The following is a 13,362-nucleotide window of genomic DNA, read 5'->3' as shown; positions in this document are numbered from 1 at the left end:
AGCCCATTCGGCCCTTCGAGCCAGCACCGCCATTCAATGTGATCATGGCTGATCATTCTCAATCAGTACCCCGTTCCCGCCTTCTCCCCATACCCCATTCGTAATAAGGTGGATGAATTGAATGTGCTGAGGTATATGAGTAGTTAAGGAATATGATATAGTTGGAATTACGGAGACATGGCTCCAGGGTGACCAAGGCTGGGAGCTAAACATGCAGGGAGCTATTCAATATTCAGGAAGGATAGACAGAAAGGAAGAGGAGTTGGGTGGAATTGCTGGTTAAAGAGGAGATTAATGGAACAGCGAGGAGAGGCATTAGCTTGGATGGTGTAGAATCAGTAAGGGTAGAACTGCGAAATAGCCAAGGGCAGAAAACGCTTGTTGGAGTTGTACACAGACCACCAAACAGCAGCAGGGAGGTTGGGGATAGCATCAAGCAGGAAATTAGGGATGCGTGTAGCAAAGGTACAGGAGTTATCATGGGCGACTTTAATCTACATATAGATTGGGCCAACCAAATTGTTAGCAGCGCTGAGGAGTATTTCTAGGAATGTATATATGGGATGGTATTTTTAAAGCACTATGTAGAAGAACCGACTAGAGGGCAGACCATCCTAGACTGGGTATTGTGTAATGAGGATTTTATTGTGCAAAGCTCCTTGGGCAACAGTGAACATAACATGGTGGAATTCTGCATTAGGATGGAGAGTGACACGGTTAGTTCAGAGATTAGGGTCCTGAACTTAAAGGAGACTTTGAAGGTATGAGATGGGAATTGGCTAGGATAGACTGGCAAATTATATTTGAAGGGTTGATGGTGGAGATGCAATGGAAAAGATTTTAAGACCGCATGGATAGACTCCAAGAATTGTTCATCCCCGTCTGGCGAAAAAATAAGACGGGGAAGGCGGCTCAACCGTGGCTGACGAGGGAAATCAAGGATAGTGTTAAAGGAAAAGGCATATAAATTGGCAGCAAACTGGAGAACTGGGAGAAATTTAGAACTCAGTAGAGGGCAAAGGGGTTAATTAAGAGGGGGTAAAAAAGAGCATGAAAGAAAGCTCGCGGGGAATATAAAAACTGACTGCCAAAGCTTCTTTAGATATGTAAAAAGGAAAAGATTAGTGAAGACAAATGTAGGTCCCTTACAATCAGACAGGTGAATTTATAATGGGAAACAAGGAAATGACACAACAGTTAACCGAGTACTTTGGTTCTGTCTTCACTAAGGATGACACAAACAGTCTTTCATAAATACTAGCGGACCGAGGATCTAGTGGGAGGGAGGAACTGAAGGGAATCCACATTAGTCAGGAAATGGTGTTAGGTAAACTGTTGGGACTGAAGGCAGATAAATCCCCAGGGCCCGATGGTCTGCATCCCAGAGTACTCAAGGAATTGGCCCTAGAAATCGTGGATGCACTGGTGATCATTTTCCAATGTTCTCTCAACTCTGGATCAGTTCCTGTGGACTAGCGGGTAGCCAATGTAACTCCACTTTATAAGAAAGAAGGGAGAGAGAAAATGGGGAATTATAGACCAGTTAGCCTTACATCAGTAGTGGGGAAGATGCTTGAGTCTATTATTAAAGATGTTACAGCAGCGCATTTGGAAAGCAGTGACAAGATTGGTCAAAGTCAGCATGGATTTATGAAGGGTATATCATGCTTGACTAATCTTCTGGAATGTTTTGAGGATGTAACAAGTAGAATGGATAAGGGAAAGCCAGTGGATGTGGTGTATCTGGACTTTTAAAAAGCCTTTGACAAGGTCCCGCATAGGAGATTAGTGCAAAATTAGAGTGCATGGTATTGGGGGTAGGGTATTGACATGGATAGAGAACTGGTTGGCAGACTGGAAGCAAAGAGTAGGAATTAACGGGTCCTTTTCAGAATGGCAGGCAGTGACTAGTGGGGTGCCGCAAGGCTCGGAGCTGGGACCCCAGTTATTTACAATATATATTAATGATTTGGAAGAGGGAATTAAATGTGACATCTCCAAGTTTGCGGATGATACAAAGCTGGGTGGCAGTGTGAGTTGCGATGAGGATGCTATGAGGCTGCAAGGTGACTTGGATAGGTTGGGTGAGTGGGCAAATACATGGCAGATGCAGGATAATGTGGATAAATGTGAGGTTATCCACTTTGCTGGCAAGAACAGGAAGGCAGATTATTATCTGAATGGTGTCAGATTCGGAAAAGGGGAGGTGCAATAAGACCTGGGTGAACTTGTACATCAGTCACTGAAAGTAAGCATGCAGATACAGCAGGCAGTGAAGAAAGCTAATGGCATGTTGACCTTCATTGCGAGAGGATTTGAGTTTAGGAGCAAGGAGGTCCTACTTCAGTTGTACAGGCCCTGGTGAAACTGCACCTGGAGTATTGAGTGCAATTGTGGTTTCCTAATTTGAGAAAGGACGTTATTGCTATTGAGAGACTGCAGCGTAGATTCACCAGGTTAATTCCCGGGATGGCAGGACTGACATATGATGAAAGAATGGGTTGACTGGGCTTGTATTCACTGAAATTTGAAGGATGAGAGGGGATCTTAAAGAAACAGATAAAATTCTTAAAGGATTGGACAGGCTAGATGCAGGAAAAATATTCCCGATGTTGGAGGAGTCCAGAACCAGGGGTCACAGTTTAAGAATAAAGGGTAAGCCATTTAAGAATGATATGAGGAAAATTTCTTCACCCAGAGAGTTGTGAATCTGTGAAATTCTCTGCCACAGAAGGCAGTGGAGACCAATTCACTGGATATTTTCAATAGAGATTTAGATTTAGTTCTTAGGGCTAACGGAATCAAGGGACATGGGGAAAAAGCAGGAACGGGGTACTGATTTTAGATGATTAGCCATGATCATAGTGAATGGCGGTGCTGGCTCGAAGGGCCGAATGGCCTACTCCCACACCTATTTTTCTATGTTTGATCCTGACGACAGGTGCTGTCCATACGGAGTTTGTACGTTCTCCTTGTGACTGCGCGGGTTTTCTCCAGGTGCTCTCTTGTTTCCTCCCACATTCCAAAACCGTACAGGTTTGTAGGTTAATTAGCTTCAGTAAAATTGTAAATTGTCTCTAGTATGTAGGACAAAGTTAGTGTATGGGGTAATCGCCTGTCATCGCAGACTCGGTGGTCTGAAGGGGTCCGCCCTGTATCTAAAGACTAAAGTAAAGTGGAAGATGACTAACTAGTCTTTCCCCGCATGATCTCACTTACCCCACCACTGCTACTCAGCCCTGTCGACTCCAATGATAAAAGGTGCAAGAGAATGATGCAAAGAGAAATTATCCCTATTTGTTGCCAGCTAATTCCATCTCCATTTTAATTCTTACCAGATTGGGATTGACATTCTACAAAAAAATGCAGTTAGTTGAACTATCTCCCAGATATCATCTCCCTTTCTCTGTAACCTCTTCCAGCTGTGCGAACTTCCCAAGTCATGATGCTCATCCAAAACTGTCTCTCGAACGTCCCTGATTTACATTGTTCCTCGATTAGTGGCTATGGCCTCAGCAGCTGAGATCCAAACTCTGGAATTTCCTCTGTAAACCTCTGACACACTCATATTTTAAGATGAATTATAATGCCCAAGTATTTGACTAAGATCTTAGTTGTGTGTTAATATCTTCACGTTCATTGTCAAATGTTAATATTGTCTATTCTTGTAACTGCCTTGAAACATTTTCTTGTATTAAAATTAGGCTATATAAATGCAATTTCTTTTCTGGAGACACGAGGAACTGCAGATGCTAGTATCTTGAGCAAAGTGCTGGAGTATCTCAGCGGGTCAGGCACCATCTGTGGAGGGGAACGGACAGAAAACATTTCAGGTCGGATCCAAAAAGGCACAAAGTGCTGGAGTCACTCAGCAGGTTAGGCAGCCCTGTGGAGAACATGGATGGGTAACGTTTCAGGCCGGGACCCTTCTTTAGGCTGAGTGTGGTTTGGGAGGGTGGGCGAGAAGATGGGAAGGGCAGGACAAAACCTATTCTTTTGTCGAATACCACCTTTGTGTGTCCATTCCCTCTCACAAATGCTGCCTGATCCACTAGGTTACTCCAGCACTTTGCGTTTAGTAAGCTTTTGTGGTTGGGTAATTGTAATTTGGGAACTTTACAGTAATATACCTATTACTGTATATCCCACTTTTTCTACTGCTATTCCATCAGGCAGGGCGGTGCACTTTAATATTCCACTGATTTTCTAGGGAAAAGCTTCCCTGTGGATAACGTCAACTCCATGTGCAGAAATTACTGCTGCTCGCCATTTTCGGGATTTTTGAACACACCCTGCCGCATATTTGATATTTTCTCGAGTTTTTTTCTTGTGTATTAAATGGACAAGCATCCAATGCAATGTACAATTCGCAGATTTCATTCTTGCCAAATGCTTCTCAAAATCTGCAAAACTCTCACCTCGCCGATCTTCTGAGCATTGGCAGCTTTAGTTGTCTGCTCCGCATTCTCTCTCGCTTCTCTGTGTGCCCCTGTTGTTTGATGTGTGAGCTTTAATAATTCAGTAGTTTTTAATGAGAGCAACGCCTGCCTTCTTGGCTCCAAATCTGGGGAAATTAAGGGATATTTTTTTTTTTTTTTTTTTTTTTTTTAAAGGAATGTTATCTTCCTTTCAAAAGAGGAGGCAGCAAAACCGTTTGTCCACCTTGTTTATGGTGGAGATTTGAGGCAATAAAAGAAATGAATTTGCACAGACATAAGTGCACTTGCAGCAATTTTAAGTGGCTGCTCTTTCCATAAGCCTGATCGATGACCATTTAGTGTATTAGTTTCACAAAATGCTGGAGTAACTCAGCAGGTCAGGCAGCATCTCAGGAGAGAAGAAATGGGTGACGTTTCAGGTCGAGACCCTTCTTCAGCCCTTCGTCACCTAGTCCTTCTCTCCTGAGATGCTGCCTGACCTGCTGAGTTACTCCAGCATTTTGTGAGTATAAGAAAATAACTGCAGATGCTGGTACAAATCAAAGATATTTATTCACAGAATGCTGGAGTAACTCAGCAGGTCAGGCAGCATCTCGGGAGAGAAGGAATGGGTGACGTTTCGGGTCGAGGGAAGATGGGTCTCGACCCGAAACGTCACCCATTCCTTCTCTCCTGAGATGCTGCCTGCCCAGCATTTTGTCAAATAAATACCTTCGATTTGTACCAGCATCTGCAGTTATTTTCTTACATTTAGTGTATTGGTGTCACCTGTACCGAGGCACAGTGAAAAGCCTTTTGTTGTGTGTTATCCAGTCAGCAAACAGACTACATATGATTACGATCAAGCCATTCACAGTACACTGATACAGTATAAACAGTGTTGCAGTGCTAATTTTCTAGGTGCCGGACCTGTCACTGGTGCCAGAGCGGCTGCTGTTAAATTCCCCGCTGTTTATTTTGGCGTTCATTTTTAACAGAGGTGCCGGAGCTCCAGCAGCACTGCGCCCCTGAGTATAAAGGGAATAAAATATTTAGAGCAATGTAAAGCCTAATTAAAGATAGTTTGAAGGTTTTCAATGGACAGTCAGGACCACTCCAGTTAGTCCGCAGACAGTTCATTTGCCTCGAAACAGCTGGGAAGAAACTTTCCCTGAATCTGGACGTATGTTTTTAAATTTCTGAACCCTTGCCTGATGGGAGAGGGGAGAAGAGCGCGTGACCAGGGTGAGACTGGTCCTTGATTGTGCTGGAGGCCTTGCCGAGGCAGCGTGAAGTGTAGATGCAGTCCATTTGTAGTGAGCCAGATGCCATTTTGGCTTGTATCTCTAAGCCTGATAATAGGCAAAAATGAAACCATGCTGTTACGTGTGCCTAAATGCTCAGGTGTTTTGAACAAAAAGAGTTTCACAATTTACTAATCTTATCCGGTTCTGGAGGTGGGATTTTGATTTGGTGCAAAAATAAGAATGTTGGAGAAACTCAATGGCATCTATGGAGGGACATGTAGGGGGTAGATGTGAAATGTAAATGTGCCTCCACCAGCCTTACATGTAGACTTAAAGTGGTCTCCATTTACTGATTCTGAGAGCTTGCTTTGCATAACATTTCTGCCCTGTTCTCTGCACAGCCACAGTTTTAGATCAGGACCCTCTTACAGGCTGTTGACTCTTGGTGTCCTGGGAGAACGTGCAAACTCCGTACAGACATCACGCGTAGTTGGGATCAAACCCGGGTCTCTGGCGCTGTAAGGCAGGAACTCTACCTCTGTGCCACAGTGTGGCAAGCTAGTTTTTTTGTGGATGGGGTTTAGTTTTGTCTGCTCCTTTAATGCTAGATGTCTGTACCAATATTTTGCTTCCAAACCGATTCTAGGAATATATAGCACACCTCACTAAAAAGTAGCTTTGTCTTTTGTGGCAAGTTTTGCCATCATTTGCCGTTTCTTCCATTTTATGTTTCCTTTTGCATTTAAAAAAAAAACAAGGTTCCTTCTGAAATGTAAGGTTTGTTACACGGACAGGATTTACTGCATTGGCAGTGGTAAATCTGGAGGAATCATACTTAAATCAATACGCTTTAATCTTGTGTGATGCCTTAATTTATCATGCCCACAAATTGCTCCCACCTCTGCCATTACCTATAGTGGACCCAGTGTTGCATAACTCAAAAAGTTTTTTTGCAGTCAAAATGCAAGTTGGATATTTATTATTGTAGCACCTGGTGTTTCTCAGATGTACTTATGGGAGTTTTAAACTCTTCCTGATGTCTGCACGGAAAACAGTCCGTTTTATTAATGGTGCTGTTACATTGGGGGCTAGGCAGGCCCAGTGGATGGGCGAGGGGGTTCGGGCAGTGAGGTAGTCAGTCTTGCATGAGAAACATGGAGTGTTCGGTAGGCTTTCAGAGAGGCACAAGGTTATGCAGGGAATGGAGGGATATGGATCACATGTCGTCAGAGGATTTTCGATTTAGAGATACAGCGCGGAAACAGGCCCTTCGGCCCACCGAGTCCGCGCCGCCCAGCGATCCCCGCACATTACACACACTAGGGGCAATTTTTACATTTACCCAGTCAATTAACCTACATACCTGTACGTCTTTGGAATGTGGGAGGAAACCGAAGATCTCGGAGAAAACCCACGCAGGTCACGGGGAGAACGTACAAACTCCGTACAGACAGCACCCGTAGTCAGGATCGAACCCGAGTCTCCGGCGCTGCATTCGCTGTAAGGCAGCAACTCTACCGCTGCGCCACCGTGCCGCCCGAGATTAATTAAATTCTGCATCATGTACGGCACTCACCTTGTGGGCTGAAGGGCCTGTTCCTGTGCTGTTCTCTGTTCAAAGGGTAACTCCCTTTCCGCTGAATATGAGAGGCTGAGACTTGTACCTTTCTTCAGAGTCTGTTTCATAAAGTTAATGGAATACTGCTCTCCTGCATGGCTAATGATGTAATGTATCAAAAGTTAAGAAAGTAGAAAAGTTTACTTTTTTTTAAAAATTGCTCCACCAGGAGTTAGTCTTGATTCAATGAATTAAATGGCGTCCTGTACCTTAGCAAATTGATGAAAAAATATAGAATTACTGATAATTTGAGTGTAATGAGGCATTTGAAGGAAAGTTAAAGTATATAGGATTGAGGATAAGGTTTGTTTCAAACCTTTCCATCCTCCCCTCTTTCTTCCCCCCCTTCCCATCCATTGTTTACCTTCCTTTCCAATCAGTTCATCATAATAATAATATAATAATAATAATAATAATAATATTCATTTATTGTCATTGCAACGAGTACAACGAAATTAAAAAATAGCCAATCCTGACGGTGCATAAAAACATATATGCAATAAATGCAAAAACAAATAAATACAATTATATTAAGTACAAAAATTTTAACAGAGTTGCGTAGTGCAGAAAGTAGTGTTCAGTTCTCGTATGGCCCTGGGGTAAAAACTGTTCTTAAGTCTGTTTGTTCGGGATTTGATCGACCTGAAACGTCGACCAGAGGGAAGATGAACAAACAGACGGTGGCCGGGGCGGGATGGATCTTTTATTATTTTGCCTGCTCTACTGAGGCAGCGTAGACTGAACAGGTGCTCCAGGGAGGGCAGTGAGCAGCCGATGATCTTCTGGGCCGTCGTGATGACCCTCTGAAGGGCCTTCCTGTCCTTTTCTGAGCAGCTGGCATACCATGTGGTTATACAGTATGCCAGCACACTCTCGATGGAGCAGCGATAGAAGGACATCATGAGCTTCTCCTGCAGGTTGGTCTTCCTGAGGATCCTCAGGAAGTGGAGTCTCTGCTGTGCCTTCTTCACTGTGGTGATGGTGTTGGTAGACCAGGTAAGATCCTCTGCGATGTGCGTACCCAGGAACCTGAAAGTGGGTACCCGTTCCACACAGACCCCATTGATGTAGAGTGGGTCGTGTTCTGCACTGGTTTTCCTGAAGTCTATTATAAGTTCCTTTGTTTTGGAGGAGTTCAGGACAAGATTGTTCACTGAACACCATGCTGCCAGCCTTTGGATTTCATCCCTGTAGGCTGTCTCATCTCCTCCTGAGATGAGTCCAACCACAGTCGTGTCATCCGCGAACTTGATGATGGTGTTGGTGGGATGGGTGGGGGCGCAGTCGTGAGTGTAGAGGGAGTAAAGGATGGGGCTCAACACACAGCCCTGTGGTGAGCCAGTGCTCAGTGTAATGGTGGAGGAGAGGTGAGGGCCTATTTTGACGGTCTGGGGGCGGTTGGTCAGGAAGTCCTTGATCCATTGGCAGATGGTTTGGGAAAATCCAAGGTCAGAAAGTTTGGTGACCAGTCTGGTCGGGATAACCGTGTTAAAGGCAGAGCTGAAGTCGAGGAAGAGCATCCTCACATAGCTCCCCTGGTGTTCAAGGTGGGTCAGTGCAGTGTGAAGAGCAGTGTCGATGGCATCCCCTGTAGACCTATTTGCTCTAGGCAAACTGGTATGGGTCGAAGGTGGGTGGGAGGCTGGTTTTGATGTGCTGCAGGACCAGTCTCTCAAAGCACTTTGTGATGACCGGTGTGAGTGCTACCGGACGGTAGTCGTTAAGGCCACTGATGACAGACTTTTTCGGCAGTGGGGTGATTGTGGCGGACTTCTGCACTCCTTTGCCTCCACCTATCACCTCCCGCCCTCTTTTTGCAATTTGCATCCTTCTGTCTCCCCACCTGCCCACCCCATCTCATAAAAAGTGCTGGAGTAACTCAGCACATCAGGCAGTATCTATGGAAAGCATGGAAAGGTGACCTTTCAGGTCACAACGTCACCTGAAACACCACCTATCCACCTTATCCAGGTATGCTGGCTGACCTGCTCCTGCACTTTGTGTTCTTTTTTTGGTAAACCAGCGTCTGCAGTTCCTTGTTTCCAGCTTTTGCCATCTTTGCTATTTTATGGAGTGCTACATGCTGACTTAGCTATTAACACTGAGAGTGTGAAGTACTCTCAGACATTTTGACAGTGTGGTAAGGTGTTATAATAAAGTAAGTGTTTCTTTCCCCATTCTCACACATTGCCTTTTTAAAGAAAAGAATGACGTTTATCCCATTTTAGTAGTGACTGTTTCTCAGATTCAAGACCATGCGCTCCCTTAGTCAAGTGCCTTAAACGTTGATTCTTAGCTTGCTTTCTCCCCTTTAGGGTGTTTTGATTCCTCTTGATTGCATTCTACAGGCATCAGTTGACATATCGTGGGCAGTTAGCATTTCTTTACGTGTGATTTAGTTTAGAGAAACAGCGCAGGAGCAAGCCCTTCGGCCCACCGAGTCTGCACCGACCAGCGATCCCCGCACATTAACACGAGGGACAATTTACCTTTATACCAAGCCAATTAATCTTTGGAGTATGTGGGGAAAAACGAAGATCTCGGAGAAAACCCACGCAGGTCACGGGGAAAAGGTACAAACTCTGTACAGATCAGCGCCCATAGTCTGGATCGAACCCAGGTCTCTGGTGCTGTAAGGCAGTAGCTTTACTGCTGTGCCACACCATGTGTGATGTTAGATTGAGAATGGTAGCAGACTTTTTGAGAGGTTTAGTGTTGACAGTGGCTTTGTCACTGAACAAATAATTCTGAGCCTTGGAGGTGTAACCATGAGTTCAAATCCCATCTTGACAGATAATTAAAACACAAAGTGCTGGAGGAACTCAGCGGGTCAGGCAGCGTCGGGGAGATGCGGCCTGACCTGCAGTACTTTGTGTTTTGTTCCAGATTCCAGCCTCTGTTGTTCCTGGTGTCTCCACGATGGATAATCAGTGATTTAAATAATCTGGAGAACAAAAGTAATGATGACCATTAAACCAGTGGATTGTCATTTAAATACCCAACTGGCTCACTAATGTCCTTTGGGGACAGCAATCTCTCCTCCGCAGCCTGTCGGGTTTATACTTGACTCCAGATCTACAGTATTGTGCTTGCGTTACATAATAATAATGAGCAGGAAAATAACTGCAGATGCTGGTACAAATCGAAGGTATCACAAAATGCTGGAGTAACTCAGCAGGTCAGGCAGCATGGGGAAGGGTCTCGACCCGAAATGTCACCCATTTCTTGAATGCATTCAAGAGAGAGCTAGATAGAGCTCTCAAGGATAGCGGAATCAGGGGGTATGGGGAGAAGGCATGAATGGGGTATTGATTGAGAATGATCAGCCATGATGACATTGAATGGTGGTGCTGGCTCGAAGGGCCGAATGGCCTACTCCTGCACCTATTGTCTATTGAATGAGCCTGTGTCTCTAGCGCTGGGAGGCAGCAACTCTACACTGTGCTGCTGCAAGGTATTGTGTATTTTGTGACCTTTCCTGTTTATTGTGGAGTGCATGTTTATTGGCTGTTTCTCCAATAATACGATACATATTAACCCCCTTATTCGGTTAGAGCAGACAATTGGAAATAATGGGCACAATCTGCCCCCCTCCCCTCCCTCTCTCCGCGATCCGTTATAGCCAGGGTTTACTGTATAGTGATACTGAAACTTATGAGATTTGGGAAAAAAAGCGTTGATCAGATCAGACATGATCCTATTGAACGGCAGAACAGGCTTGAGGGACCAGCTATTTGCTATTTTATGACCTTTGTTTAATTAATTTGTGGTGGGGGTTTGCAGGCAACAAGGGTAAATTTTCCTTATTTTGTTGCCATTGGTTTAGATTTTTTTCGATTTAGATTTAGAAATACAGAGCTGAAACAGGCCTTTCGGCCCACCGAGTCCACGCCGCCCAGTGATCGCCGCACATCAACACTATCCTACACACACTAGGGACAATTTTTATATTTACCCAGTTAATTAACCTACAAACCTGTACCCGTGCGGTCTTTGGAGTGTGGGAGGAAACCGAAGATCTCGGAGAAAACCCACGCAGGTCACGGGGAGAACGTACAAACTCCATACAGACGGCGCCCGGAGTCAGGATGGAACCTGGGTCTCCAGCGCTGCATTCGCTGTAAGGCAGCAACTCTACCGCTGCGCCACCGTGCCGCTCGTTCTGTTCTGCTTAAACTGATTCCATATTCTGCAGCATCGCATATAAATAATCCTCTTACTGAGTGATCTCTGTAAAAATCACACTTTATGTATCCCATCGTATATTGGATTTTCTCTTCATGCAGCTTGTTTCTTATTGAATTAAGTCTTACAGTAATCTGCACTGGATAATCTGCAGCAGGATCCGCAGTATTTGACATTTGGTCAATTTTGAGTATTTGTCATTTCAGTCAAAACATACAATAAGTTTGAACCAGTGGCATTTAAAGTAACTGGCCTGCTCTCAAAATGCCATTCATTTATCAAGTGCTTCCCAATTGCCAGCATTCTGAATGCCCAGAATGTTGCATTGTCAGAGTTTCCTTCTTTAAGAATAAGTGTGTAGTTTTTAGTTTAGTTTAGAGATACTGCGCGGAAACAGGCCCTTCGGCCTACTGGGTCCGCGCCGCCCAGCGATCCCCGCACATTAACACCATCCTACAGAAGCTCGGGACAATTTTCACATTTACCCAGCCAATTTACCTACAAACTTGAACGTCTTTGGAGTGTGGGAGGAAACGGAAGATTTCAGAGAAAACCCATGCGGTCACGGTGAGAACGTACAAACTCTGTACAGACAGCGCCCGTAGTCGGGATCGAACCCGGGTCTCCGGCGCAGCAAGCGCTGTAAGGCATCAACTCTACCGCTCTGCCTTCTCCCCATACTCTCTGACTCCGCTATCGTTAAGAGCTCTATCAGGCTCTCTCTTGAATGCATTCAGAGAATTGGCCTCCACTGCCTTCTGAGGCAGTGAATTACACAGATTTACATAGCAGATGCAGTTTAATGTAGATAAGTGTGAGGTTATTCACTTTGGAAGTAAGAATAGAACTAGTGGGGTACCGCAAGGCTCGGAGCTGGGACTGCAGCTATTTACAATATACATTAATGACTTGGATGAAGGGATTAAAAGTACCATCAGCAAATTTGCAGATGATACAAAGCTGGGTGGCAGTGCGAACTGTGAGGAAGATGCTATGAGTTTGCAGGGTGACTTGGACAGGTTGTGTGAGTGGGCGGATGCATGGAAGATGCAGTTTAATGTGGATAAGTGTGAGGTTATCCACTTTGGTGGTAAGAATAGGAACGCAGATTATTATCTGAATGGTGTCAAGTTAGGAAGAGGGGATGTTCAACGAGATCTGGATGTCCTAGTGCATCAGTCACTGAAAGGAAGCATGCAGGTACAGCAGGCAGTGAAGAAAGCCAATGGAATGTTGGCCTTCATAACAAGAGGAGTTGAGTATAGGAGCAAAGAGGTCCTTCTACAGTTGTACAGGGCCCTAGTGAGACTGCACCTGGAGTACTGTGTGCAGTGTTGGTCTCCAAATTTGAGGAAGGATATTCTTGCTATTGAGGGCGTGCAGCGTAGGTTCACTAGGTTAATTCCCGGAATGGCGGGACTGTCGTAGGTTGAAAGGCTGGAGCAATTAGGCTTGTATACACTGGAATTTAGAAGGATGAGGGGGGATCTTATTGAAACATATAAGATAATTAGGGGATTGGACACATTAGAGGCAGATAACATGTTCCCAATGTTGGGGGAGTCCAGAACAAGGGGCCACAGTTTAAGAATAAGGAGTAGGCCATTTAGAACGGAGATGAGGAAGAACTTTTTCAGTCAGAGGGTGGTGAAGTTGTGGAATTCTCTGCCTCAGAAGGCAGTGGAGGCCAGTTCGTTGGATGCTTTCAAGAGAGAGCTGGATAGAGCTCTTAAGGATAGCGGAGTGAGGGGATATGGGGAGAAGGCAGGAACGGGGTACTGATTGAGAGTGATCAGCCATGATCGCATTGAATGGCGGTGCTGGCTCGAAGGGCTGAATGGCCTACTCCTGCACCTATTGTCTATTGTCTATTGTCTCTGACTGAAAAAGTTTT

At 44.9% G+C, this 13,362-nt stretch overlaps 1 protein-coding gene across 3 annotated transcripts in view; it reads left to right on the top strand.

Moving 5' to 3' along the window:
* The window catches only part of pak1 (p21 protein (Cdc42/Rac)-activated kinase 1), a 187,426-nt gene that overhangs the window by 16,926 nt on the left and 157,138 nt on the right, over nucleotides 1-13,362 (top strand). The window lies entirely within an intron of this gene.

Source organism: Rhinoraja longicauda, chromosome 7 (genome assembly GCF_053455715.1).
Source record: "Rhinoraja longicauda isolate Sanriku21f chromosome 7, sRhiLon1.1, whole genome shotgun sequence".
NCBI classification, from domain to species: domain Eukaryota; kingdom Metazoa; phylum Chordata; class Chondrichthyes; order Rajiformes; family Arhynchobatidae; genus Rhinoraja; species Rhinoraja longicauda.
This window is presented reverse-complemented; position numbering and strand designations above follow the sequence as displayed.